General features: G+C 46.8%; 1 long non-coding RNA gene across 1 annotated transcript; it reads right to left on the bottom strand.

The window, feature by feature from the left end:
• Positions 1 to 2,290: 2,290 nt before the first annotated feature.
• LOC144991097 (uncharacterized) lies at positions 2,291 to 2,800 on the bottom strand. The gene is made up of 2 exons (XR_013655001.1): positions 2,658 to 2,800; positions 2,291 to 2,579 (listed from the first exon to the last, which is right to left on the bottom strand). It is a non-coding gene; the product is annotated as an uncharacterized LOC144991097 (long non-coding RNA).
• Between the last annotated feature and the right edge of the window lie 4,081 nt (positions 2,801 to 6,881).

Genomic DNA, 6,881 nt, shown 5'->3' with positions numbered 1-6,881 from the left:
CCATTGAAATGAACACAGTTCCCAGACAAACTCCTCTGCCCAATTTCCCTCAAAAGGTCTCAACGCTGGAGTGACTAGACATCCAAACAGGAGTCATTATACAGCAGCTGTCATCATTGCCAAGCTAATGGAGCTGAGCGCCCTTTGGTGCTTATTTATTTATTTACAGATGCAGTGTAAGGCTGGGTAGAACAGTAGTGAGGTGGATAGCACAGGAAAGCCGACTTGCAATGGCAGCAGGCCTTTTTGGAGTTTTGATCGTTGTCTTTGCCTGCATGGATGCGGGGGTTTTCTCCGGTAACTCTGACTTCCTCCTATGGTTCCAGCACCAGCATGGTAGCTTGTTCTGCTAAATGCACTGTGGGTGCAGCGTGAGAGTAAATCATTACTTAGTTAATATCAAAAAAGAAGGGGTGAGCGTAAATGGAAACCATGGTTTACCTTCAAACTGTTAGTAAAATATCCATGCATAAATGCATATTTCAATTTTTGTATCACTTGAAGAGCGAATGTGCACAACAGGCTTGCTGCATCTTTAATATTAGAGGAGATTAAAACAGCCACTAGGGCACAGAGAGATTTTCATGCTGCAGCAGATGTTTTGATGACTTGTACCCCGAGAGGCTAATCTTTCCATCAGGCCCAAAAATTTGCTAAATCACTTCACCTCATCTGGCGCGATGTGGGGTAAAGAGGTGTTGCGATTCATTATCTCTTCATCCATTGCCATATAACCTTTAAGGAGCAGTTTTTTAAAGCACACATGTAAACACATGGACACACAAAGAATCCAGTGAATGTCTGCATGGTGAAACAAAAAAGGAAAATGACTTTTTGGATATATTTGTAAAAACACTTAAAGTATTTGTACATTTAACTCAGTGTTGCTCACTACCTCAGGTCTGTTAATGTTTTTTTTTTTTTTTTTTTTTTGCTTGGGTAAAGCTACCTCCCGGCAAAAGATCAGACACAAATGCCAAATTTATTTTTGTAATGTGACAAAAAAAATAACTGGAAGATAAAGAGGCCTCTGGATGTTATTCTGCCACATTCTCATTTTACATCAGGCATTGGCCCATCAGTTGGCACTGACACATGCCTACAAGCAGTCAAAGAAACACAAACATCCTCGCACACCCACATACTGTACACTGCTGGCTAGATGAATGTGGATAATGAACATTCTGATGTGAAGCCAAATTCAAAATCTATCTAATTGCTTTTCTTATCTGTTTTTCTAAGTAACATGTGCAATTCATTTAGAATTTGAGCAAGCTATTAGTGATCATTTTTGATTGTGTCCATCAGTTCAGCGCTCTGATTTGTGTTCACACAGTTTCAACTGTTTTTTCTTTTCTTTTCCATTTTATGGACAATGAAGCGTGTCACTTCAGTGTGGGGTAAAATCCAGTTTGTTTCGCACAAAAAAACAAATGAACGATCTTGAATTGACTGGGCAGGTGTCCAATGGTCTTCCAGCCAACTAAGACAACAAAAGCACGTCCCTTACGCAATCCAAACATGGCTGGAAGAATAATTATTTTGAGGAACACCTGCTGAAATAAAATTTCACACAAAACCCCAAACAAACACTTCACAGTTTACAAATCCATCTAAAGAAGAAAAAATTAACACTCTGCTTTTTTCAGGTACAATACCTCGGTCAAATTTGAATTTCTAAGACCAGCTAATATTTAAAATGTTAGAATTAAGATGAGTGCTCAGTAGATAGACATATATATGCATAATTACATGTGTAATTGCTAGTTACCTTTGTAGTCAACTGAATGTCCCTCCATCAATCCAGCTATTTTCTTAACTCACCATCCCTTTAGGGGTCACACAGCTGCCGAAGCTTATCCCTGTGTCTGTTGGGCAAAGGTAGGTACACTCTGGACCAGTTGTTAATTTATTGCAGGTCTTTTGACCAATAAAGCACATTTTTAGACAGTGGGACAGTGGGACGTAGTTCACAAATAAAATGAACATGCAAACTCCACACAGGTCAGGGCCTGCCCACTCTGAGGTGAGAGTGCTAACCACTGTGCCAGAATATTCATTTGAACTTGACTTAATTTAAATCAAAGTTAATTAAGAAAGAAAAAAATCCCTAAACTCTGCCAAAAACGTATTTCTCCATTTGTGTACAATTCTGTGTGTAAATAGGTAGAAAATGTTTTCAATCTTGAATTTGAATTAAGTTGTGTGTATGGGTTGGTTTAATTTTGTCATGGCGGAAAGGACGCGGCAGACCCAGACGCTGAAAACCCCGGAAGGAAACTCAGGCAAGTAGCGATTAACAAAGAGTCTTTAATATCCAGGCAGGAGATAACAGTTCTGGTTGTTACTTAGTGCTGGCTTGGATCTCTGGCGAGGAGTCGGCGTAGCTTGTGGGGACTTGAGAGCTAAGCTGAGAGCGTGGCGTGGCTGGAGCGGAGCGAGACGTGCGGTGCGGATCGCCGCGCACTGTCTGATGTCTTGGGACCCGAGGTGAGCGAGGAACGTGGCGTGACTTCGAGGCGAGGCTGGTGTGGAGCGAGCTGAAGATCTCCCAGGTGGACACTCGTGGATCTGGAAACCTGGAGGCGGGTAGAATAAGCAGGGTAAGTAAAGGCCCGAACTTGAATCGGAGTATGTACTGAGGTTCAGACATGCACCGAGGTAGGCAACGGACTGGCGATGATTGCTGGTCTGGATCCCCTTAAGAAGGCGGTGAGGTGATGAGCAAAGTGTCCACAGCTGGTTGCAATCTTCAGGTGCACAGAGAGAGGGGAGGGGGAGGAGCACTGACAGAGGCCACCGTGACAAATTTGTGTGAATTTATACCCAATTTGTCACATTTCAGCCTTTATCCTTCTGTGGCAGTTCAACAGCATTCTGTTGTGCTAATTTTGCAGTAAGATAATTCTCTGCTTATGCTAAAAATACACAATGATGCATTTTGACAAACCATACAATACTGACTCTCAGCGCTACGCTGGGTTTGGGGTTGACTCCCTAATTAAGTATGATTCTAATAATTAAACTGAAGGTTAATAGTTTATTTTTTTTTGTTCTGTTTTAATACTGACCATTTAGAGTACATAAACAACAATCATCCAAACACTTGTGATTTGTGCAATTCATAAAAAAAACTCAATCTTATAACTGAAGGAATCATCAAATAGTAGTCAGTGTGCTAAGGTTGATCTTAGATGATTATTAAGATGTGCTGTTTGATACTGTTTTACTGAGACAAAAGTCTTAAAGTTCTTAATGATTCTTGGCACCGTGAATGTGTGAGGTGTTATTAGATGGTTTCAAATGTTGTTTTATTGCATTTAAAATATAGAAAGTGTGGCAAATTACGTTTACAGAGATCTAGAAAAAAATAATAGAGAAGTATGACTCTTTTCCATTTGTTTTGTTTGAGCACAAAAGCAAGGAAAATACCATGCAACTTTGGAATTTCTTTCTTTTAGACTAAGTTGGTTCTTCACCTCAGTGGTATTCAAGGTCTGATGGAACATGTAGTAACACCCAAGAACATGTCCATGAGATTGTCAAGGTTGCATTTTTTTTTCCAAAAAGAAAAATATCGCTCATGTAGACAAATATTTCTTTTAAATATTTGTTTTCCTCTTTGTCTCTTATTTTGAAGTATTTTAGCCTTTTAGCTTCTTTGTGGTATAATATTTCCAGAAGTGGAAAAAAAAAAATCTTTTTGAGGGGTCAAATTTTCTGCTTTAACAAGGGTGCAGTCTGGCATACCTAACATTTGATTGTCAAAAAAAAAGGTTTAAAAGTTAAATAACATACTATCAGACACAACACTACGCCATGCTAAAAATGTTAATAAGTGATACTTTTTCCCCCATTACTGTCTATTGTTAAATATTTCATCATTTTTGGCAAGCAAAAAACTAGACAGAAAAAAAGTTTTTTTTAAATATTATTATACTTTACTTTCATTGCCATGAGGCAAGAAAAACAGAACATTGTGCGGGGGGGGGGGGGGGGGGGGATCAGCGGCGCTGGATGGGCTGCCCATCTGCACCTGGGGCTGGGATCGGCCCTTCCCTGGCTCTGGGACGGGACGGGACAACCCTCTCGGGGCCCCCGGTCGCTCTGGGTGTCATCCGCTTCGGCTGCGGGGTCTGCGGTTGGGTGGGGTGGGGGGCTTGTCGGCCCTGTCCTGTGGGGGGGCGCTGTGGGGGGGAGCCCATTATTGGTACGGGTCGGGGGGGCTAACGGGTCGGGGTCTCCGCTGAGGCAATCAGTGGTTGCCTCGGCCGGTTGGCCTCCTCGGTCCCGTCAAGACCTGACCAGAGCTCCTCTAGGACCGGCGTCTGGGGGTGGGGGCCTGGGCTTGCTCCGGGGGGGGGGGGGGGGGGGGGGGACCGCTTTCTGGCTCCTCTCTCTCTGTGTGGGGCGGGTGGTGCCGGGCCTGGGGTGTCAGCGCCTCCGGGGGTGGGGCCCCTGGGCTGGGTGGCCCTGGCCCCTTTGCTGGGGGGGGGGGCTGGGGGACAGCTGTTTGACCACCGGGGGACAGTCTACCAGCTGTCCCCAACTTACCCCCTTCCTCATATAACCTCATATTAGGGTGAGGGGGTGGGGGATCTAGCCTGCGATGCGCCTTGTGGGGGGGCTACTTGGCAGTGGCCCCCCTCCTATGGTTGCCGTATGGAGTGGGCCCCCCCTCTTTCGGTTTTATTTGCACCTTAGACATGTAGGGTCCTTGGTAGGGGGGGTGCTTGGACATCACTGCAAGCAAGCAGCAGATGTCCTCCTGGCACCCTACCCGCCAATTTTAACCGCACCTTAGATATTTAGGGCCCCTTGGTGGGGAGGGTGAGGGGACATCACTGTGAGTAATCAGGAGATGTCCCCTTAGTGCCCTACTCGCCAATTTTAACTGCACCCCCCTTAGTACACACATCCCTCCCCCTTCAATATATACATTCCAACATAAACACACACACATGCACACACACACCCTCTCAAACACACATACACGCACACACATTTTGCAAGGAAGGTGGGACCTGGGTCCATCTGTCCCCTACCCCTTCCCTGGTGGGGGGTGCGGGCCTCTTGGCGACGGCGGCCGTGTCCCCTGGGTGCCGGCTCCCTGGGCCCGGCGGTGCTCTCTCCGCACGGTGGGGGGGTTCATATTACACCTGAGCCGGGGGTGTTCGTGTCCCTGGGGGGTGGGTCCTGGTCCTTGCCCCTGAGCGCTGGGCCCCGCCAAACTTCCAACAGTGGCCGAGCCTGGTCGGGCCATATTTATAACACCCCTTGTGGGCCACCCTTTTTTCCCCGGGGTTCCCCCCTCCTGGGCGGGGGCGGCGGGCCCCTGCCTTGCTCCTCCCTGGACCAACCGTGGGCCGGGTGGGTGGCTGCCTGGAGTGCGGAGCGGGTCTCCCTTGGGGGGTCCTGGCTCGTACCTGGGGTTGGGGCGGGGGGATGCCCGGAACTCCTGGGTGGTGGTGGGGTGCTCATCTGGGGCTGTGGGCGTCCTTCTCCGGTGGGGCCCTGCGTTGGGCTCTTCCGGCGCGGCGGGGGGGCTGCTTTCCTGGCTGGGCTGGGGCGGCGCTCTCTTTCCCTCCGCGCCTCCCTGCTCTCTGGCTCTGTGGGCCTCGCGGCGGTCCTGCTGGCCCTGGCCTGGGTGGCGGTCTTGGTCGCCCGGGGGGCGGTTGTTCCCTGCCTGTTCCCGTGTGGCGTTGGGGGAATTCCGGCTGCCGCTGCTGCTGCGGCGGGGGACTGGGTGTGGGGGTGGCTGGGCGCTCCTCCTCCTTCTTTTCACATTCCACCATTCATTTTAGAAGAACATAAACACTCACCTGAGCACAGGTGTTAGCTCACCTTTGCACTAATAGTTTGCATGATTGAATGAATGAAAGATTTCACACTAGTCGGTTTAAAGGCATAGGTATGCGTTCGTGAACACTATCTGTTTTGTGTACATGTTGACATGTGAACATTTTTTGCAGCTAGCAGGTGTGTTGATAACATTTGAGTGTGTGCGAACAGGCCCCGCCCTTTTTGTACTACATTTGAACCGTACCGTAATGATAAACAACCAGTAAACCTGTCTGCTCTATGCTGCTCATGGTCTTACCCCCCCCTCTCACTATCCCCCCCCCCCCCCCCCCCCCTCTCTAACATCCCTCTCTCTTCTTCCCTTCTTTCCTTTTCCGTCCGGGCCAACACCAAAGATTTTCAAACATGGTTGAAATGAATAAAGTTTGGCCTCAATTACAAAAGGGGTTTATTCAGTCATACCTTTGGTTTTTCTGAAGATTAATAACCCTTCTTGTTAAAGTAAAATATGTCCAACACAAGAAGCCCTCAGCTCTCATCTGCCTGCCTAGCTGTTGGACAGGACAAGTTAGAAAAAAAGAAAAAAAAAAAAAAAGAAAAACAGAACATTGAATTAGGAAACGTTATGGGACATAAAAGTTGCTAAATAAATCTATATATTAATTAAATCTCTAACATTGAAAGTTGATGCCAACCAGCTAATAATTACTTTGATTTATCATTAGTTTTGATAGATTTAGGATCAATTTATTTGTTCATTTTATTGGTTTGTTTACTCAAAGAGTTAATTGGCTCCTCAGCTGCACAATGTGCTCTCCGTGTGCATGAAAATCCGAAGCCTGCACTGCTTCCTCCTGCATCCCAAAGCACATCATCTAATTGACACCCCAACAAAGCTGAGAAATCTGCAGTCTACTGCACTGATTGATGGACGAACATGAAAAGTAGCCTGCCTTTTCCCATTGTGTGACTATTCAATCAAAGCTAGGTCAGTGTGTCTGGCTGGCATCAATATGCATGGAGACAGCCTGTCACCACTTTCTCCACTTCTCCGTGAAGCAACACAGTCGGTCTGTTTT

Source organism: Oryzias latipes, chromosome 3 (assembly GCF_053564925.1).
Source record: "Oryzias latipes strain Hd-rR chromosome 3, Olatipes_Hd-rR_3.1".
Lineage (NCBI taxonomy): Eukaryota > Metazoa > Chordata > Actinopteri > Beloniformes > Adrianichthyidae > Oryzias > Oryzias latipes.
The sequence above is the reverse complement of the archived record's forward strand: the minus strand, read 5'-3'. Positions and strand labels throughout refer to the sequence as shown.